This window comes from Notamacropus eugenii, chromosome 2 (assembly GCF_028372415.1).
Source record: "Notamacropus eugenii isolate mMacEug1 chromosome 2, mMacEug1.pri_v2, whole genome shotgun sequence".
Classification (NCBI taxonomy): Eukaryota; Metazoa; Chordata; class Mammalia; order Diprotodontia; family Macropodidae; genus Notamacropus; species Notamacropus eugenii.
Window position 1 is genome coordinate 522,292,506 of NC_092873.1, and position 23,119 is coordinate 522,315,624.

Here is a 23,119-nt window from a genome sequence, read left to right on the forward strand (position 1 = left end):
TAAGGTTTGCGAAGCACTTTACAAAGGTCATTTGATCCTCAGAGCAACTCTGGGCAGTAGGTGCAATTATTATCTTCATTTTACAGATAAGGAAATTAAGACAGAGAAAGATTAGGTTACTTGCCCAGAGTTACACAGCTAGGAAGAGCATAAGCCTAAATTTGAACTCAGGTTTTCTGCATTCCTGGCCTATATCCACAGGGCCCTCATTCTAATGACTTTCTACTGTCAAATTAATCTTCCTGAAGTGCAAGTCTGACCAAGTTATGGCCTCACCCCCACTCAGTGAGCGTGAGTGTCCTAACACTCCCAGGATCAGGTCCAAAATCTTCTGCCTTTTCAAGCTCTTTATAACCCGACCCCCTCCCACCTTTCCAGCCTTTTTATACCTTACTCACCTCCAAGGACTTGGATATCCAGTGACACAGACTTTCTTACTGTTCTTTGAACATGTTTAGGTTCAGGACATTTTTTCTGACTATCCCTTGTGCCTAGAACTCTCTCCCTCCTCACCAACCTCCTTCCCCATCCTCCTCACTGATCTCCCCTTTCCCCCAGCTCCCAGTTTCCCTGGCTTTGCTCAAGTCTCAGCTACAATCCTGCCTTCTACAAGAAGCCTTCCCAAATGCCTCTTGTTTCCAGTGCCTCCTTCCCTCTGTTAATTGTCTCCAATTAAGCCCATCAATGCCTTGGGTGTACCTAGTCCTTTGCATGTTGTCTTCCTCATTAGACTATGAGATTGTTGGGAGTTGGGGCTGCTGTGTGCCTTTCTTCATGTCCCCAGTTCTCAGTGAAGTACCTGGTACACAGTAGGCACCTAATACATGCTTGCTGACAACTTGGCTTGGCTTGAAATCTGATTGGGGGTGTTACCACTAGGGACCTGGCTGATAAGTCTGAGCTAAGACACCCCTGAGCCCGCCCCACAGAAAGCTTCAAGCACCAACTGCTGTTCTGTGCACAGGAAGTGTGACTCTATCCAACTTTCTCATGGAAGTCATGGAAAATCAACCTAAGATCAGAACAAGTCATTGCCACATGAGTGTCCCCTCCATGACCACATCACTGATTCACCTTCTAGGAGGGAGGAGTGATGCTTGTGGCCACCAGCAGAAAAAGACCATGGAATCATTTGTTTTCCTCTTGGCCAACGGAATCCTAGAATCCCAGCATTTTAAGAACTGGGAGGGATCTGAGAGGTGGAGGCAGCTAGGTGGCTGTGAATAGAGTTCTGAGCCTGAGTTCAAATGCAGCCTCAAAAACCCTAACCCTTGGTCAAATCATTTAACCATTATTTGCCTCAGTTTCCTCATCTGCAAAATGGGGATAATAATAGCACAAGGTTGTTGTGAGAATCAAATAAGATAATATTTGTAAAGTGTTTAGCACACAGTGCCTGACTTAATAAATGTTAGCTCTTACTTTTCATTATCACCACCACCTAGTCTGACGAATGCCTGAACAAGACGTGCCCAGAGCATGGCCATCTCACCTCAGCCTGGACTGCATGAGGATGAATGCAATGCATGAGAGCTGTGTTGTGTGAGGGTGTTACTACTCTTGTGCTCCTAGCCCCTCTCTCCACTTTGCTCTAAGAGCCCTACTGGATGCTCACTTAGTCATAATGTGCTCTGCTTACAGGTGAATTAGCTCAAGATTTTCCACCTTACCATTATAAACATTTCCCTCATTACCCTATTTCTTCTACTGGAGATAAAGTGGCATAATGGGAAAAGAACAGGAGTTGGAAACAAGAGGTCCAAGTCTGAACCTGCTCAGGCCCCAGAAGACTGCATTTCAGAGATCCTCACTTTCAGATACGGGTTGGATTAAATGGCCTTTGCTGTCCCCTTCAATTTTCAGGGTCTTGAATGATTGATTATCTGATGATGTAATACTACTGATTAACCTTCTAGGGCAGCTAGGTGACTCCCTGGGCTTGGAACCAGGAGACATCTTCCTGAGTTCAAATCCTGCCTCAGATACTTAAGCGATGTGACCTTGGACGAGGCACTTCACCCTGTTTGCCTCAGCTCTTCATTTGTAAAATGAGCTGGAGAAGGAAATGACAACAAGAAAACCCCAAATGGGGTCATGAAGGGTCTGAAAGGACTGGTCAACAATGGCACAGATTAACCAAATGACCAAAGGCTTTTCTATCTGTCTGCAACCTTAGGGTCAGGAATTACCCCCAACTTGAGATCCCTGGTATGACTTTGGAGGGCACACTCACATAATCTTTCTAGCTCATCCCTCATCTCAGGAAAACCCTGGGAACATGTGGGAGCCCTGCATGAGGGGAAGGGCCTCCTGCGTGCCCATGATATGTAAAACAAGAAGACCAGTGCTAACAACCAGACAGGGCTGGTCTGAGGAAGATAATCCATAAATCTTACATTACTATAGAAATGACTGCTCTTGTCTTATGAGATTGTTACTTTTGAAGGCAGGGAAGGCTCTACTGATCTTATTCCCCACAACATTTTGCACTTACGAAATATTTGTTTGAATGAACTGGCGCCATTAATCTTTGAAGATTTAGCTAAAGAAACCCAAAGCTTCTCTTAAGTCTTAGACGTGGGGGAGAACACAAAGGGAAGGTCACACTTTATTTTTCTAGATTGTGTCTTCTCCACAATTAAAGGCTGAGTTGTATTAATGTCAGTCGTAACCAGTTAACATCAACCTTAGCCAAAGCAATACACACACACACACACACACACACACACACACACACACACACACACACACACACACACTTCTGGATGAACTAGAGGTAGACTTGAATGTAGGTCTTCCAAGTTTTAAGATCGGCTCTCTATCCTCCAGGCCATGCTGTTTCTCACTGGTTTGTTATGGTACTAATTTAGTGATTTTCAATTTCACACTCAACATCGTTACCCCAAAATTCTTAGGGTGTTAAGTGAAAAATGTAGTGGTGACAACATTTAAATTTTCTCTTCATTCTTCCCAGACTCAACTTTCACCAGGCTTTTCTAGCCAATATTTCTAAGGAGCTAGGTTCTATAACCATGAACCAGAATTTAAACTATACATTTTTTCTTGTAGGCTGGATTGTATTGGCAAATTTGGTTTGCAATATCCTGAAATTGTTGCTTGATGTGGAATCATAGCCTTTAAACACCAGTATTTTCATAGTGGATCATGGGAAATCAATAGCTTTGAAGAATCCAACTTGTAGGTGTCCTAAAGAACAGAGAGCAGGTGCAACTAGGCTATAGCTGGATACCAATGACCAGTGGTGTGCATAAAATGGCATCCATGGTATCAGACAGGAAAGCTATGACCAGAAAAATGAGTAGGGCAGTCATCTAGCAACCACTCATAACAAATAGAGAGCCCATGTATAGCTTTGGCTGCCTCCAAATAGTCAGAGAATCTGAGCATTGAATAGATCCTCTGTGAAGCTCTCTGTGCCTTCTTTTAGTTGGCAGCTGGGTGGCACAATGGATAGAGGACCAAGTGTGGAGTCAGGAAGACCTGAGTTCAAATTCAGCTTCAGACACTTATTAGCTAAGTGACCTTGGGCAAGTCACTGAACCTGTGTTTGCTTCAGTTTCCTCATCTGTAAAAATAAGGATAATAATGTTATTATAACAGGATTGTTGTGAGGATTAAATGAGACAACTGTAAAGCACTTAGCACAGTGCCTGTGATGGTCTCTATACATTAGTGCTGCTGCTGCTGCTGCTGCTGCTGCTGCTGCTGCTGATGATGATGATGATGATGATGATGATGATGATGATGATGATGATGATGGTGACGATGACGATGATGGTGGTGGCGGCGATGATGATGGTGGTGATGATGATGGTGGTGGTGGAAGCATTGTTGAGAGTCCCCTCACTCATGGTCCCTGCAGCCAGCTGCCTCCTTCCTTGGGTGAGCTCCTGCCCAGGACCTCCATTTGAGGAAACTCCTGGGCTGATCATAATTCATTTCTCTCCTAAATCTACTCCTGTTGTTCATGATTCTCCAAATATCCTCACCTGTGGAGAAGATTTCTTGGCTGGGGTTGTCCTAGGATAGAGAGATAGATAAAAGAGAGAGATAGAAATGAGTAGATGGTAAATGGATGGGTGGATGGATAGGTACATGGAGACAGAGAGAGAGAGAGAGACAGAGAGAAAGTGAGAGACAGAGACAGAGAGAGAGAGAGAGAAAGGGAGAGAGAGAAAGAGAGAGAGACAGAGAGAGGGAGGGAGGGAGGGAGAGGAGGAGAGAGAGAATATTTGTTAAACACTATGTGCCAGACACTTATTAAGCACTCAGGGTACAAACACAAGAAGGACAGTCCGTGCACTCAAGGACCTTACATTCTCATGGAGGAAAACAGCACCTGAAAAGTGACCCAGAAGAGAGGGCTGGGGGAGAAAGGGGGAAGGTAGACATGGCCTGCAAGTGTCATGGAGGCAGGGTCCTGAGCAAAATAAGGGGAAGCTCCCCTATCAGAGGAGGAGATGAATAGACAACGTCTTAGGTTACACAGGTGGGGGTGGGGTTGGGAAGGGCACAGGGAATGAGGTAATGATGCTCAGGGTGCAAACAGCATGGTGAGGAGATGCCTGGGAAGTTTCTTGGAGGCCTAGTTCCAGGCTAGACAAGATTAATGCTCACTTATTAGAACTGGGCTTCTGAGGTACAGAGTCTGAGGGATCAGGTGTTTTGGGGGGGAGCACTATGAGGATGCTGGATAGCACGCAGAGATAGAAATGGCCAGGAAGCCTTTGAGAGGCAGGGGGACATGGACACTAAAGCCTGGTCCGGAGGTTGCCTTATGAGTAACTCTAACTTTGAGAGTTCAGGGATCTCTCTTTCTTTGGAGAAAAAGGGAATTTTCTGGGTTAGGCTACTTTTTGGGGAGAGAATAAGAGTGGTATGGACCCCAGTGCTCCAAGAAACAGCCAGAAGGGACCAAAGCCTTTGGGCCCAGGGGAGAGGGAGCGAAGAACAAGCTGTCTTTAGATAACTGGCATCCCATGGGAAGAGAGGCTACCTCCTTAGGAGCCTCAAGGGAGTCTCCCTTCTGGGGGAGAACAGACCCTTATAAGGTTGTATTTGTCTCCACGAGTTGAAAAGAGGACTCCCCAGAATGGTAGACTACCATCACCTTGCCAGCAGCCCCAGGCTGTTTTTCATCCTGAGAGTCCAAACCCAAGAAAGCCTCTACACATCTAAGAATATCATTAGGAGCCTGAGGAGACATGGGAAACATATTCTCCTGTCCGGATTGCCGCATTGGGCTCTCCTTCCCAAAAGGAAAGGGGATAAACCTCGAGGTGGCTCTGTGAGTCGAGGGACTGCGTGGGTCTATGGACGCAGCACTGTGTTGGGAGTCACCTTACCTGAAACCTTAACTTCTGTTCTTTTCCAAGGGGTGTCCCAGGAGACCTTTTCTAAAAGGAGATCAGAGGACTTCAGGACCTTGATGGAAAAATAGAATCCTTGGAGAAGAAAGTAAATTGTATAGATTATTTATGAATTATAGGGGGTCCTTTACGTATTTATTTTCTTCCTTTGTTTATGGGCTCCTTTGAGTTTTGCATGTTTTGTGGTATGTGTATGTGTGTGTATACACATATATACATATGCAGGTTTTGTCTCATGTCCAATTTGTGTACTTGTGTGGGAGCTGGGGAAGGATATTTCCCCCTCTCTGTAGCCCCAGATATAAGCTGTACTCTGAGAGTTTCTGAAGTCAGCTGTGACTTCAGAATGAGCCTAAGAATTTGTGATCATTTGGTGGTTGTGGCCAGCATTGGACCGAGTTTGTATAAAGCTTGTTTGGGTGGGTGAGAGAGGGTTTACTTACAGAAGAGCCATTCCTTTGGGGCCCTGGAGCTTGCACCAAAAACACTGCAACCACTTTTTTTTTCAGCATCACAATCCCAGAAACTCCGCATTCCTTCCTCCTGTCACTATCAGCTTACTAACTTTATGGTGCTTTTACCAAAGTGAAGTTAAGATTTGTCTCCAGAAATCTTTGTACCCAGTATTTTTTCCTTTGTACACTTGGACTCCTCAATTATGGTTGCTTCAGCTAGCCACAACCCTCCCCCATCCTCAAGGGCAGTGCAAGGTCTTGGGCCTGGAATTCATTTAGCAAGGCTCTAAATTTAGAGATAGCCAAGTAGCACCCACAGTCAGTACAGTCGTGCAGCTGTGGTTTGGGCCTTCCTCCTGACTCGGCTTTGCTCTGCAGTGGGGCACCAGCCTGCTGGGACTGGGAGAGCCTGGGAACTGGAATCAGGCCAGCAAGCTCAAGCTAGCTGCTGTTGAGGCAGTATTAAGCCAAGACTCAGCTGTTACCCTCCTGGGAATTGGGAACCCTCCCTACCTTGCAGCCAGCAGGTTACCTGGCTAAGGAGGCAGCCCAGAGAAAGGAAATCTGGGTGAAGGCCACATCTGGTGGGAGACCTGACACTTCCATGCCTGCAGCGTCAGAAGCTTTTGCCAAACACCACACCCTTCTCTGGAAAGGGTGACTTAGTAGTTTGTGAATGAAAGCAGCAACAACAGAGAGGATTTCAGGGCAAATGATTGGGAGATGGGGCTCTCCTTCACATAGGAAGTCTATCAGCCATGGTCTCTCTAAGTGCATCCAAAGTGTCTAATCATTAGAGCCAAAGGGGACAATTTCAGCTCTCTCGCTGTGAGCTGGAGCCTGCCTTAATAAATCACCCAGCGGTTGGTGTATCTAAGTCCAATCATTGTGAAGCGGGGATAAATCACGGTTGTCAATGCCTACTTAGATTTTACTTATTCAAAGTGGTTACATTCCAAGATAGATGCTCCAAGCTGGTAACCAAACACCTCCAGTGTGGCAGCCCAGGGCCCTTCTGGAAACAGCTTCTTGGAGCTGGACCACTTTCTGAGCATTCTCTTGGGGAAATGTGGAAGAGCATGGGGGAGGGGTGTTAGGTTCAGTTACAGGCTGAGAGATGATACAGTCCTCGGGACAGAAAGAGCTCTGCCCTGGAGAGCTAAATAATTCACCATTTCTTTCAATGGGGGGTTGAATTCCCTCCACTTTCCCTTTCCATCTTGACAGAGATCAGGGCCAGAAATCTTACTCCAGGTGTTCACCTGAACATTCAAACAAATTGGTCTGTCGTCAATAAAGCTCTTTGGCACCCAGTACTTGAACAATGGGATGTGTGAGGGGGAAGTGGGGAGATCAGAGAGGGGGTATCCTTCCTAGGGGAATCAAGGCTGGGACAACATTTCTGTCTAATATCAGAGGCACATTCATGGTGGACAGATCACTGGACATAGAGTCAGGAAGACAGGAGTTCAAACATGGCCCCTGACACTCACACAGTACCAAGCATACAGTAGGTGCTTAATAAATGTTCATTGAATTGTTCAAGTCACTTAATCTGTCTTGGTTGCTTGGTTGTTCATCTGTAAAAATGAGGATAATAATACCTGTAGTAACCATCTCTGCATAAGGGAAGGCATCTTACAGTGAACTTTTGGGAGAACATGAAGAAAAGTAACACAGGGTGGCCAGGCATGAATTGATGAATAAATCAGTGAGTATTGTGGAGAATGACATTGGCTCCCACTCTTCTCTCTTGTGATTCTGGGTTGACTTGCTCACCCAACCTGTACTCATAATGGCAGTTCTGGATTTCCAGAATGGGGCCTCCAGGTTGCTATAAGTCACTCTCCTAGGATCCTGGAGGTAATTCTGGTGGGGGAAATTTCCTCCTACTACTTACAACCATAGCTCTTGAGCTCCCACCAGTGTTCCAAGACTAACTTCATTAACTCTTTTTTAAAATAAAATTTTATTTTCCCCAATTACATGTTAAAAAAACAATTTTTAACTTCTTTTAAAGTTTTGAGTTCCAACTTCTATCCCTCCTTCTCTCCCCTTTCCCCTCCCTGAGATGGTAAGCAATCCAATGTAAGTTATATATGTACAATCATGTAAAACATTTCCATATTAGTCATTTTGTATAAGAAAATGAAAGAAAGATGGAAAGGAAGGAAGGAAGGAAGGAAGGAAGGAAGGAAGGAAGGAAGGGAAAAGAAATGAAAAATAGCATACTTCCATCGTATTCAGACAATATTAGTTATTTCCCTGGAGGTAGATAATATGCTTCATCATGAGTCCTTTGAGATTGTCTTAAATCCTTGCATTGCTGAAAGTAGCTAAGTCATTCACAATTCTTCATCTTACAATGTTGCTGTTACTGTGTACAACATTCTCCTAGTTCTACTTACTTCACTTTGCATTGGTTCATGTAAGTTTTCCAGGTTTTTCTGAAATCATCCTGCTTGTCATTTCTTACAGCACAATAACATTCCATCACAATCGTATTCCATAGCTTGTTCAGCCATTCCCTAGTTGCAGGGCATCCCCTCAATTTCCGATTCTTATCTACCATGAAAAGACCTGCTATAAATAAATATTTTTGCACAAATAGGCCCTTTTCTCTTTTTTAAAAAATCTCTTTGGGATAAAGACCTAGCAACGGCATCGCTATGCACAGTTTTACTGCCAACTTCATTAACTCTTCATCAGAAACACTTACTCAACAGAAGGCAGAGAAATAATAGCAACAAAGTATCATTCTAGCTGTAAAGCGAAATTGACCTCTCCTAGCAATGCACCTATTGTCTCTAGTGGGGAAAGTGGGTACAAACTTAGAGAAACCCAGCAGGAAAATTCTGCCTGTGCCCAGAGCACTCCGCACAGTCAGCCTTCATGTTCTTTGTCCTCCTTATGGGGAGTCTATACTACAAGCCACAGATGGGTGAGGCCTCTCTGCCCTCTCTACTCTCCCCTGTAGGGACTACTATTATTCTAGACTGCTGAAACAGTGTTAAACTCTTTCAACAAAACAGAAATCCTAAGCCTGAGTTCTATAGAGCATTTCCAGATCTGTTACCTTCTCTGAGCTCTGAGAACTTTCCACCTATCTAACAGCAGACAAAAGTAGGAGCTCCAAGGTCTGTTCCCATATGCTAAGATTAACTCAGAAGCAAACAGAAAGCCTGTTTTCTTCCTCCAGCCCACTCAAACAGGTAGCAGAGCAAAACTTTTCTTCCTCCAGTTAGGTAGAAGATGGCAGCGAAGGCTCTCTGGTCTTCCTGTGATTCAATGTTGAGGATGATTCTTTGTCCCAGAGTTAAGGATTCTTTTCAAACTCAGATCTAAGGTGTGTTCTGACGCACTCAGAGATGTGGGCTTAACAATCCCTACTGTTCCAAAATAGGGTCTCTTCTATGAAGTTGTTCACCTCTATCTCATGAGAAACAAAAAACCACCTTTCTGTGGGCCAAATCACAACTAAGCAGTATACAATTATCTCATGGTCACCAGGCAGTTCTAGGTATTAGGCTACCATCTTCACAGTCTTATCTAACAATCATTTGCAAAACAGATGCTAGGAAATATTAGTTTAGCCACCTATAGTTTTTCTCTTCGATCTGTTTTCCCACTATTTCTTTTACAACTGCCTTTGTTTCTATGCCCTTTCAGTTAAAATATCTAAACCAGAAAGAAGTATCACTTTACAAACAAAAGAATGAGAAAAGATTGAAGTGTTTCCCATGTCCTAGGTACAGTGCTACAAAGTGACACCATATCTCCTCTTAATGACTTTTCATTCTAATAGTAGCGACGACATACAGCAGAAGTGGCGGTCAGGTAAAGGAGTTAAGGGAATCATAAAAATGGTTAAGTTTTTGATTTTGAAGTTAAATAGCAGCTTTTTTTAGAAACAATAACAATATTAATTTGATTACTCTGCCCAAATAAAGAAGTAACAGGAATGGTTCCCCACAGACGCCAGAGCTGACTACAAGACTGCTGAGGTGGTTAGAAAGGATGGTTTGATGCTGCCTGTTGTAGTAACCTAAGGAAGTCCTCACCCATCAGTCAGAGCTCACCTCCACGCTCTCATCAGGACTACTGACATGGATATCTACTGAAATATTCCAGGTAATATACTATGTGCAAGGGAATTTGTACTTGGCCTAATGGGGATTGGATGCCCGCCCTGCCCTGTAAATCAGCAGATTACGTGGCATGAAAAGGAGCCCACAGTTGAGAAATCTGGTTTGCTGATACTTCTGGCAGGTCAGCCATATGTATAACACAGTAGCATAAACCATAACCCATAACTTTAATCCAGAGTCCAGGGAGGGTACTCCACATTGGGAGAAGCCTGGCATTGTGGATAGAGTTCTGTGTTCAAATTTCACATCTGACATTTTAGTGTTGGGTAACCATGGGTAAATCACTTAATCTTTCTAGTCTCAACAGCCCAATATATCAAATGGGGATAATGATGCCTGTAACACCCAGCTCACAGGATTGCAGTGAGGCTTGAATGAAATAAGGTATAGACAGTTCTTTGGAAACATTATAGTGCCATAGAAACACCAGGGATCATTATTATCACTTAGAGATCCCTTTACCCTCGAAACTCAAGATAAGTTTCATGTAAAAGGCGAGTAAGTACAACATCTATTTATATTTATAAACATGTCAACTTGAATATGGTTGGATAGGTATTTGAATTATTGATTGTTAAAACCTGAAGCTGAATCCTCTGTCCATTAGTTCTTGTGAGAAGCCTGGAGACAGATTTATGATGCTGGAGTTTTTCTGGTTAGCTGGCAGTCAGTATTTCTATTAATTATCGTTCATACATTAGATTCTGCAGAATTTGTTATAAGCACAGAAAAGAGACACTGCTATTATCCCACCTAAAAAATGTTTGCTCAAGAGAAATGTTTCCTATTGGAGATTAAACCATGGTTTGACTAAGGAGCCAGTGAATAGATTGAGTAATGTCACCCTCATGGGAGGGGATCTTTCTTCCCTAAAGTGAGCCCTCGTCTAGTGGGTTTGGATGATATCTCTGACCTCTGACCTCAAGCTCAGTGCATCCTGAGGTCTGTCAGTAACTTCCAAGTTGAGAAAAATATAGGGCCCTCCTCCAGCCCTTAAACTGCACCTTGTTTTCAGTCCCTAGCAAAACAAACCAAACAGGCAAAAAGCAGATTATTGAGTATGTAGTGAGCTTTTAGAAAGGGGTATGTTATTCACTAGAAAGCAGCAGGGGCTCCCTTAAAAAATTACACCTATTGGCTGAGGAAAGGGGTTCTCGGATGTACTCCCCAGGATGCACCAAGGTCATGCTCAAAGACAAGCACACCAAAAGCTGGGCTCAAAGAAGTTACTTGATACAAGTCAGCATATTCACTCAATTTATTCATTCATTTAATAAGCATTGATTAAGCATTTATTATGTGTCAGGTACTGTGTTTTATGCACTCCTCCCCCTCCCTCCCCTTTGCAGCTCATTTTACATTGGATCTTCCTTCCTCACAATTTAAGCTACCAGAGGGCAGGCTTTGTCTTGGGGTTTTTTGGCTTGTTTTTGTATCCCAAGAACTTAGTAAATGCTTGTTGACTGAGGGGTTTCACTAACATTCTATGGAGAATACAATGAAACAGATGTAAGATGTAGGCATAGATATACGCCTATCCAGTATTGTGTATATGTGTGAGGGGTGAGGCATGCATGTATATATGTTTGTATAAATGTATGTGTGCATATACGTGTTGTGTATGTCTATATTTATTGTGTACGTACATGTTATATGGGTATCTATGTATGTGTTTATATGTAAAAGTAATTTGAGTAGAAAGATACTAGCAACCCGAGGGATCAGGATAAACCCTATGTAGTATGAAAGTTAATTCAAAACAATTAGAATTAAACTGGCCATATCTGCACACGAAATGTCAAGAATGTGGCCAGGATTATAGCAGAGAGGTGATCTCATCCCTAGGGAGGAAGAGGCTTCATTACCACAATGCCCAGAGAGACCAGGCTTGGAAACATCTGGCAGACTATAGGAATAGGATCTCCTGGAGCCACATCTGTCAGAGCCCACATCTCCAGCAGACCAGAGCCCCACTGAGCCATTTCTGCCAGAACTGCATCCAGCTGAGCAGAGTTCAGCAGAGATCAAGTCCATCAGAGCAGAACAGGCAAGAACAGCATGATGTCATCACCAGAAGACACTAGGGGCCCCTCAGTGATGGAGGTTTGGGTTTTCTGTGCCTCTCCATGTACCCACTTTTCCCACCAATACTGTGTGAATTTGCGTGAGAGTTTGTCCCAGGTTTTGGGGGGTTGAAAATATTGTATTGCCACTCTTCCTTACTATGCTTTTACATTAAATGTTTTTGTTTTGAATTAACTGTCTTCTTGTTGACTTAAAGGTAATACACTAGTAGGGGCTCATGAGCTATAGTTTTAATGTTTGCATAGTAACAGAGAAGCTTAGACTTTATCTCTAGTTATCTCTAGGGGGGGTGACCCATTCTGCAAGTTATTTCCACTGTGATAGGACACTTGAACTGAGTTTTAAAGAAATCTAGAGATTCTGTGAGTCAGTAGTACAGAGAAAGGGCATTTTGAGACATGGGGAACAGCATGTGTGAAGATATGGAGGTGGGAGTTGAAATGTTACATAGGGGAAACAGCACATTGGTTAATTTGGAGGGTAGATAAAGTCCACTGGAAGGCATCTGAGAGCCCTCAAAGTGCTATGTAGCCTGATGGATCTCCAGGTGACGCCGTAGTGCATAGAGCAAAGGGTTTGTAATTAAGAAGACTCATCTTCCTGAGTTCAAGTCCTACCTCAAACTTCCAGCTGTGTGACCCTGGGCAAGTCATTGAACCCTGTTTGCCTCAGTTTCCTCACCTGTAAAATGAGTTGGAGAAAGAAATGGCAAACTATTTCAGTATCTCTGCCAAGAAAACCCCAAATGGAGTTATGAAGAGTCAGAAAGGACTGAATGACAACAACATGTAGCCTTTCTTTGGGTGACAGTCTCAAAAGTGTGAGGAAGCAGGGTTGTTGTATACTAAGTCTGAGTCCTTGTTTTCCTATCAGAGCTGTCCATGGCTATGCTGAAAAAGTGATCAATCAAGTAATAGAAATTTATCAAGTGTTCACTTTATGGCACTTTTTTACATTAAATGTCTTCATTTTGAATTAACTGTTAGACAATGTGGAAGCAGAGATCAATCAAGAACAGATCCTGCCTTCCGAAGGCTTCTCTTCTACGTTATGAGTTGTCCTGACAAGCCTGTCTGTCCATCATCCTCACATTGTCTGAGGGACCTGTCCCTGAGTTTCCAGCTATTTGACCTGACTAATAAGCCTGGGGCTGCTAGTGTCTTCCTCTGCCCTTCAGACACCTGGGAGTCTCGAGGTTCATCGCCTGAGGTAAGTTGTCCTTAGCTGACAATACCTGCTCATTTCAGAGGGCCAATTGTTTCCTGCTTACTGGGCATAGGCAAGGGATTGACAGCCTTTTAGGGCACAAAATCATTTAAAAATATTGTTATGTATCAATAAAAACTGTCCGCTGCTGCTTGTTTTCACCTTCTCCACTGAGGGCTCCCTCTTAAACCTTGGGTCCACATGCATAGACCAGGTGCAGTACTGAAAAGCCTGGCTCCTAACTACCCAGATGTTTTTTTCTCACACTTTTGGACTCTCTATGCCCCCACCACAGTGCACTTAAGGCTCAGGTGTTGTGTTTTTTGGGGAGTGGTGGTGAGGAATTCAGGATTGAGTTGTCCAAGATCACAAGAGTCAAATATCTGAGGCCAGAATTGAACTCAGGTCCTCCTGACTCCAGAGCTGGTGCTCTATCCACTTTAAGGCTTAGTTTTGTTTAATATCTATGATCTCCACAAAATGAAACAGAATTACCCAAGGTACAATGTAAATGAGGTCTAGCACAGCTCTTTTTCCCCGAAGAGGAGGTTCCATGATTCGATGATTCTCTGAACTTTCAGAGAATTAGAATCTAAGAAAATTAGCTTGGTAGATAGAAAGCTGACCTTGAAATCAGGAAGAACTGGGTTCAGATTGTCTCTGATAGCTTCTGTGTGACTAGGCAAATCACTTAATATCTCAGTGTTAATAAACTCAGACTCTCAGTTCCATAGCAGGGGCTGGTCTGCTTTGGGAAAAAGGAAGAGAGAGATGGAGACAGAGAGAGACAGAGACAGAGACAGAGAAAGAGATTCTTCCATCCCTACACCACTGACGCTAGTCAAAAAGAAAAATATTCCCAGCATAGTCTGCCTTGTTTGGTAGTGAGCTCCTAGTCACTAGAAGTTTTCAAATAGAAATTGGTTGATCCCCTAAAAGAGATGGTGTAGAAAGGATTCCTGAATTAGGCAGTGGGTTGGACTGAAATGTCCCCTGAACCTACTTTCAACTTTAAGAAACCAAGATTGCAATATTCTAAGAATAGTGCTGTGGTTTTTGGGGGAGTGGGGGAGTGTAAATCTCCAAGCAAGCCTCAATTCTCCCCAAGAAAGTGAGATTATTTTCTCTTTTTAGTGTAATAGCAGAGGCCTTTATGGAAATAAGTCCCTCAAGGGAATACCCCTACTTCTGACCTCCACATGAACCCTGAGGTAATGGGATTTGAACAGGAAGTAAGACTCACTGTGGCTATGTTGGAAAAAAAAAAGAAATGCCTCTATTCCCTGTGATTTGCTAATTCTGTGACTAAAGAAGAAACTTGCCCTAACATCTGGGGCTCATCACATCTGCATGTGAAGTTAGTCAAACATGTGAAAACAGGGGGTGGGGGGAGGAGAAGCCAGAGGCTGCTCAGTGCTGGCCCATGGGAGCTGGTCAGTGAGGTCCAGACTGGCCTTGGGACAGCTGTGAAGATGCTCGGCTGGGAGTGGGGAGGGCATGGGCTGGGGGGTGTTTCCTGTAGCTGCCTTTCTACAGTCCTGTGGAAGGATCCTCTCCCTCTCATCCCCTTCTGATCCAACCCCCATGACCTGACACAACCTTGGTCTTGATCAAGACCGCCTGAGGAAGTCAGTCAATCCAGAGAGGAGCCAAGCCCAAAACCTGGTTCAGGGAAGGATCCATTTCCCAGAAAGTCCTGCTGCTGTTAGCTTTTCATCTTGGTGGTCTTTATCTGGAATTCCCCACTGGATATGTCTCCCTAGGCCTTCTACAACTGAGCCACCAACCCTTTCCCCAGAATTGTCTTTCCTTCTATCAGCCCCACCCCCAAGGCACTGAAGGCTTCCTTTCTGTCTTTATATTCCTATATTCCTTTATATTTCGGGGCAGCTAAGTGGTGCAGTGGATAGAGCACCAGAGCAGGAGTCAGGAGGACCTGAGTTCAAATCTCACCTCAGACACTTGACACTCACTAGCTGTGTGACCTTGGGCAAGTCACTTAACCCCAATTGCTTCATCCTGGGTCATCTCCAGTCCTCCTGATGAATATCAGATCACTGGATTCAGATGACTGTGGAGGAGAAGGGAGGCTGGTGACCTGCACAGCCCTCCCTCACTCAAAACAAAGTCAAGTGCAAGTCACGTCATCATTTCTCTGATGACATGGTCTTCTTCGGCAATGTAGGATGAACACACGTATTCCTAGCACACAGTAGGTACTTGATAAATATTTGCTGATTGAGTGATCCTTGATCTGCTTAAGGGAGCATATGGGCATGGAGCATGAATTCCTGGAGCCAGTGGACCTTGAAGGAAAGGAACCTTGGGCTAAGCTAGAACCATGGTGTTGACCAGCAGGACCTGCTTCAGTGTTGTGTGGCAGCTGTGGTCTCAGGGGGAAAATGACTATTCAGCAGAAAAGAGCCATGTTTGGGAAGAGAGTCTTTGCCTAATGGTCCTTTCCCCCACCACGTTTTCTCAGCGTCTGTCTTCTGAGCAGTTTGGGTCTGGAAGGCAGACATGGTGAACATCAAAATCTCAGAATCACAGTCTAAAGTGGAAAAGAGCATAGAAGAAAACTTTTCCCATCACAGTTTTCACAGAATCAACCACAAAATTTCGGAGCAGAGTAGGACCTCACTGACCTCAGGGAATCTGAGAACTGGTAGGCGTCCAGGGGCAAGATATTCTTCCAATCCTGCTTGAAGACAGCCAGTGATGAGAACTCCACCATATCCCAAGGCTTTCCATTGCCTTTACTATTTAGGTATATAGTCATTTGGTGTTATGTTACCTGGAAATAACCTTGGTTACTTCTCATGTTTATGTCATTCCTTTCCTGACTCAATTAATTGTGTATAGGTTCACAGAACAGCAGAATCACAAAATATAAGAGTTAGAAGTGAACTCCATAACCCTCTAGGAGGTCCCCACAAGAGGCCCTGCTGGATGAGTGACTGGATAAATGTTTCTTCAGTTCCTGCTTGAAGACCACCAGTGATGAGGATTCTGCTGCATCCCAAGACTTCCCATTGTACTTACAGGTGGCTTCTATCATTAGGGAGATTGTTCTGGCATCAAACCTAGCCATTGCTCTTGGGTCTACGTTGGGGTCAAATTGTCTTCCATGAGACACCCCTTCCAATATTTGAAGGTGGCTATCACATCTTCTCAAGTTAACATCCTCAGTTCTTTCAACCGATTTTTAGGTGACATGATCTCAAGTCCTTCACTGCCGTGCTAACCCTCTTCTGGATGTGCTCCAGGTTTTCAGTGTCTTTCCTAAATGTCAGCACCCAGAACTGAATACAGCATTCCAGGTGCGCTCTGACAAATGACTAGAAATGCCAATAAATTGATATGCAGGTGACAAAACCCACACACATTAAATTAAAACAACTCTGAGCTCCCATCTCACACCTATCAGATGGGCTAATATTACAAGGAAGGAAAATGACTCATTGAAGGGATTGTCCACAAAAGAAAGAAAGAAACAAGCCTTTATTAAGTTCCTACTATGTGCCAGGTACCGTACCACGTGCTCTACAAATATCCTGTTTAATCCTCACAACAAACCTAGAGGTTATCATTTTTCTCATTTTAGAGTTGAGGAAACAGAGTAAGTGACTTTTCCAGGGTCACACAGCTAGTAAGTGTCTGAAGTTGGATTTGAACTCAGGTTTTCCTGATCCCAAGTCTGGTGCTATGCTCACTGCGATACCTAGCCACCTCTACCAAAGACTGATTAGTTAAAATAGGAAACAACAGGCAATGATCTGAGTTGCACTCTTCCTCGACCCTGCCTCTTTCTATCTTCTGCATCCCTTCCCACTTCATCAAGTCCTCCCCAGCTGTAACCTCGAATGGTTGTCTCCAGGTCACTGTCCTCTCTCTTAGCTAGGGTGTAGTGGGCCAAGTGCTGGACTTAGAGTTAGAATTACTAAGTAGTTACCACAACTATCTCATTATTATTCTACATGCTGCTTGCCTCTGGTACAAGCCGTGGTACTAGTTCTGGGATAGAAAATCCCTAGTAAGGGCTATGCAGCCTGCCTCCTATTCTGGTCCCACACATCCTCAATAATTCACCTGTTACAGGATGGGAGGAAACATGGTCCTTTTAGCCCAACCGGTCCCTCAACTGCCATGAGTGAATGCAGAGCAGAGTTAAGTTACCTGACTGAAGCAATTTCCCCTGACCTCCACACCCACAGTGAATTTCAGCCCAATGTCTGTAGCCAGGATCAGATAACTGTGGTAAGTCCCAAGGTCACAGATGGAGCCCTGCTCTAGGCAGAGGTACCCCAAGGGAGTTCACAGCAAATCTAACTTGGAGTTCTTCAGTCCACCAGCCTCTCTTCTCACGCCTTTGTTCAGGTGAAACCGGGTTAATGAGTCTGGGAGTAAAATGCAGCCTGAAGGAGCAACAGGAGAGGATCAGCTGCCAGGCAGCCAGTCTAAGCACCCATGGTCATTCAGAACAATCACAGATAGTCTCGGACATCCGTGCAACCCATCCAAACCGCCTCGGCTTGAAACCTAAAAGAGGCAGTAGAAATAGGCACAAATTGAAAATACAATTCTGAGAACTAGAAAGAGGACTGATCTAGCAGTCATGAGGTACTGATTTTACTACCAGGCTCTTCTTTATCGGTAAGATGTATGACTTCAAGCTAGCCATTCATGTAAGTCAAATGCTTGTCATAGCGAACAGAACGCTCAATCTGGAGTCAGGAAGATCTGATTTTGAATCCAGCTTCAGATACTAGTTGTGTGATCTTGGACAAATGATTTAATCTCTGCCTCAGTTTCCTCATCTGTCAAATGAGAATGATAATAACACTTATTTTCCAAGGTCTAATCCTTTGGGGCAGCTAGCTGGCACAGTGGATAGAATGCCACACCTGGAATCAGGTAAATCCAGCCTCAGACGCTTACTAGCTACGTAACCCAGGGCAAGTCATTTCCCCCTGTTTGCCTCAATTTTCTCATCTGTAAAATGAGCTGGAGAAGGAAATAGCAAAGCACTCCAGTATTCTTGCCCAAATGGGGTCAAGAAGAGTCGGACGTGACTGAAACAACAAAACAACAAAAACTAACTGCTTTGCCAAAGTTTGGGCTATTTAAGTGAAAGCCATTTTCTTGATGTATTTTCTCCTTCACAAGGCATTTCTATTTGTAGAATCTCAGGGTCAGAAGGGTCTTCCAAGGCCATCCAGTCCAAGCTGTGCCTCAACCTACCTCTATGCTTATACATTCTTGTAAGTCCTTCTCTCCTCCCCTCCCCCAGTGAGTAAGCTCTTTTTGAATAGAGATTATTTCATTCTTTGTACATTTCCCCACTACCTGGCACATAATGGGGGCCTAATAAGTATGTGTAAATTGATTTTTGATCAAGCAAGAATTCTTGCTAGAACATACTTTAGAAGTGATCGTTCAGCCTTTGCTTGAAGAACTCCCGTCATAGAAAACCAATCACCTTCCACAACAACCCATTTCACTTCTGGATAGCTATCTGAGGAAGTTTTCCCTGAAATCAAGCTTTAATTGCTATCTTTGCAAAGTTCCCTCTATACTCCTGGTTTTGATCTCTGGGGCCAAGCAGAGCAAAACCATTTCCTCTGATACATGGCAACCCTTCAGAAACTTGAAGAGAGTGGTTGGATCCTCAGCAAGGATTCTCCCTTCAGGCTAAATGTCCCTGATTCCTTCAACTGATAATACACTATGGTCTTGGGACCCTTTACCACCTTCGTAATCCTCCTTTGGACATTCATTTATCCAAAAAAGTCTTGAGGTAGACATGTAGCAAAAATATTGAGGGTTTTTAGTGAAAATGCAGGGAGTGTCACCAGTGTGATAGGACAGCCACTACATAAAATCTTAGGCATTAGATATCCAGGACTAAATTAACTGATAGTGCTGATGACATCATACCTCATCGGGAGTACTGTGGTCAGTTAGGGGAGGCCTATTGGAGGAAGGACATTGATAAATAAATGCATACCAGGACAGAAGTACAACCATTACAAAGACATGGAGACCAGAAATGGAGTGTCATGTATGAGAAACAGAGAGAAGGTTATTTTGGCTAGATCTCAGATCTCTGGAGAGGCTAATAAATGAGCCTAGTAAAATGAGGCTAGTAAAATCTATTTGGGCCAGGCTTTATAGGGCTTTAAAAGTTAAATAGCTATCAAGTGCCACAGTGCACAGAGAGAGACAAGGCTGGAGTCAGGAAGATCTGAGTTCAAATTTAGCCTCACATACTTACTAGATGTGTGACCCTGGGTAAGTCATAACCTCTGTTTGTCTCCGTTTCCTCATCTGTAAAATCAAGATAATAGCAACCCCCACCTCCCAGGGCTGTTGTAAGGATCAAATAAGCTAATAATTATAAAGTGCTTAGCACGGTGCCTGGCATGTAGTAGATACTATAGAAATGATAATTATTATTCTTTTTAGTGGTGGTGGTGGTGGTGCTTAAAGGACTTGGGAGTTAATGATCAGATGTTCACTTAAGAAAAATTATCAGGGCATCAGTGTGTCAGATGGCCTGGGATAGCCAGAGGCTTGAGGCAGAGAGGACAGTTAAGAGGTGTTGTATATATTTGATGTGGGAGAGCTTTAGCCAAGGAGGTAGCTGTGTGAGCTGTTGTTAAGACAGAAATGGTGAGATTGGGAAACAGATTAGATCTATTGAGTGAGAAGAGCAGAGTCCAGGGTAAAGCTGAGAGACCTGGTGACCGGGTGACATTGGTGACATTGACAGAAATAGGGGAGGGTTTAGAGGAAAAACAATTATTTCAGTTTTGAACATGTTACATTTTAAGACGTCTCCAGGACATCTAGTTTGAAAGGTCCAATAGGTAATTGGTGATATGGAGCTGAAGCTCAGAAGAGAGATGGGAACTGGATATGTAGATCTAGGATTCATCCACATAAAGACACTAGTTCAATCCAGAGAATCTGATGAGGTTACTATTCACTACACCAGGATGTCTCATAAACAATGGTCCTGTTGGAAAAGACCTGAGATCAAATCCCCAGTTTCACGTATAATCTATAAAATTAGAAAATTGGACTAAATGACCTTGAAATTTCCTTTCCTGATCTTTACTTATGATCCTAAGAGACTTGACTATGATCACATGGCCATTAAATGTCCAAGGTAGGATTTGAACCCAGGACTCCCAAAACTCCAGCCCTCTATCACTCCTTAAACCTCTCTGTCTCTTTCTTTCCCTCTGGCTCTGGTTTTGGCTCTGGCTCTCTCCCTATCTCTGTCTGTCTGTCTCTCTCTCTCTCATCAATAGAATTATCAATTAGGAGTGTTTATAATAACAGGTTGGGAAGGCATTGTTGGAGGTTGTCCTGTGGCACTGGAGAAAAGTAGGGAATCCATCTAACCATTAATCATTGTCATTCATGGGAAGTGAATCAAATCTCCTCAGTGAACCTGCATAAGGATAACCTTGGGCAGAGGAAATCTGACATGGTGGAGAGAGCACAGGATTTCTGGATTTGGAGTCAGGAGATTTGGGTTCAATCTTGGCTCTGGTGCTTAAGGCCAGGACGTGCATGACATCAAGTTGGCCACTTCCCCTGTCTGGGACTCAGTTTCCTTCTCTGTAAAATAAGGGGATTAAACTAGTGAATCTCTAGGGTCCCTGCAGTCCTAAAATTCTATAGTCCTGTGAGAATTGGCCCATTGCTTCGTGTCCACCTTTGTAAAGGAATGCACAATTAATCTTCCTCCCTATTTCCTAGACTTGGAAGGCAGTCAGAGAAACAAGACCTGCTAGAAGATGTGTATTCAGGAAAGGAGGTGAAAAACTTAATGAAAAATCTTATGCCTGGAAGAATTCATAAATAACGCATACAGTGTAGGAATAATTGAGCTTGTGTGGGCGAATTACAGCCACCCTGGGACATGGGGGTGTCGATGCCCTTGACTGTTGCAGCTGGACTTGTTTGTGATGGTTATCTGGTGATTCATGGGTCATGAATAATCAGTGACATTATCACTTTCATGCCCTCCCTGATAGTATTTCACATCCCTTATCAGAGATCCTGAGATCTTCATTTTCCAAGGCACCTCTGCATCTGGTAACTTGGGAATATGATGACTTCATACTTTGCTTTCTGAAAGCTGAGTGGTCCCTCCAGCTCCTGCTGCAGAAAATCCCAGGCTCAGACTACCAGCCTGCAAACAGTACTGGTCACTGTGGTATGAGCATGGTGACAGAAGCAACATTTGCATCAAATCTGGTCTAACTTGTTTTCTTCTACATCCTTTAAGGAAGGAGTGGGGAACTCATGACCTCAAGGCCACACGTGGTCCTCTAGGTCCTCAAAATAAATCCAAACTGGATTCAAAGGGCCACACTTGAGGACCTAGAAGGTCACATGTGGCCTTGAGGTTGCAGGTTCCCACCCCTGTGTCTAGGAGAAAACCACTGGAATTGGAGAGAAGAACAGATTTAAGATCAAATCTTGGCCAAACTACTAACTGTGTGACTATGAAAAAGTCCCTTTTCCTCAGTTTCCTCATCTGTGGCATAGTGATGATAATAATCAACTAGGGTTGGTATGAGAAATATACTTGTTTAGTGATCCTCTTGCTTTTCAACCCCTGCCCCTCAGCAGGGAGGGATCATGGGATCATATGAACTCAGGTCTTCCAAGTCCTGAACTCTACTGCCCTATGAACTGCACCACACTGGCCAAGATTGGTTGACTTTTGCAATAGTTACAGAGGGAAGTAACATACTTCCTATCCAAGGAGAAGGAAAGAGAAGAAAATAAAGAACTAGGAGAAGTAAAATACTGTAGAGGCAGCTGGTGGTACAGAGCGGTACAGTGGATAGAGTACGAAGTCTGAGTCAGGAAGACCTGAGTTGGAATCTTGCCTCAGACACTTCCTAGCCATGAGACTCTAGGCAAATTGTTTCACCTCTATCTCCCTCAGTTTCCTTCACTGTAAATAGGAATAAATAGCACCTGCCTTCCAGGGCTGTTGTGAGGCTCAAATGAAATAGTATTTATAAATTACTTACTGGCACATATAGTAGGTGCTCTATAAATGTTTATTCCCTTCCCCAGACAGGTTAAGATGACACTGGGAGCAAGAGGTAACTTGCTCGCTCTTTGGCCTGCTCTTGCTACAGACCAGTACTCAACCATTAATGAGCATCCTAGGAAGAAAGGTCTAAGTCAGCCCAGATGATGAACAGAAAGGCAGGAAGCTACTGGATGAGTCTCAGAGGTTGCTGTCAGCAACCAAGACTGGAGTTGAGAGCTGGCCCTGAGCTCCCCCTCCTCCACCCCATCTGGAACGGGTACAAGCCCCAGAAATCCATGAATAAAACCACAACAGAGGACTATTGTATTTCCTACACTCCTTTGCATGCTGTTGGAGTCTTTAGGCTAATGAAACACCTGAATTCTGTCTTTCCTGGAAGCACTGGGTTTGGAGTATGTCTATAGGCTGAACTGCAGAATTTTAGAGCAGGCATCTAGTCCAAGCCATCCACAAAGAACCCCACCCCACCCCCCCCACTACACAACTCAGAAGCAGGCACTGCCATATAATCTTTCCTTGGGGATCTGTAGTGAGGAGGAGCCCCTTTCCTTCTAAAGCCACTTACTCCAGCCTGGATAGTTCTGACAAGAGAAGTTTCCTGAAGTCAAATCTCCATTTGCCTTTTTGAAGCTTTTACTCCTTGCTTCTAGATCTATCCCCAGGTACAGTTGAATCCCTTTTGTACATGGCAGCGTCTCAAGCACCAAAGAATAGCTATCACACCCTTCCTGGTTGGGTCCAAAAGAACTT

The 23,119-nt window shown here is 43.9% G+C and overlaps 1 long non-coding RNA gene across 1 annotated transcript; it reads right to left on the reverse strand.

The window, feature by feature from the left end:
• Positions 1–16,770: 16,770 nt before the first annotated feature.
• Positions 16,771–22,800, reverse strand: LOC140530252 (uncharacterized). The gene is made up of 2 exons (XR_011975875.1): positions 17,921–22,800; positions 16,771–17,823 (listed from the first exon to the last, which is right to left on the reverse strand). It is a non-coding gene; the product is annotated as an uncharacterized lncRNA (long non-coding RNA).
• Positions 22,801–23,119: the final 319 nt, after the last annotated feature.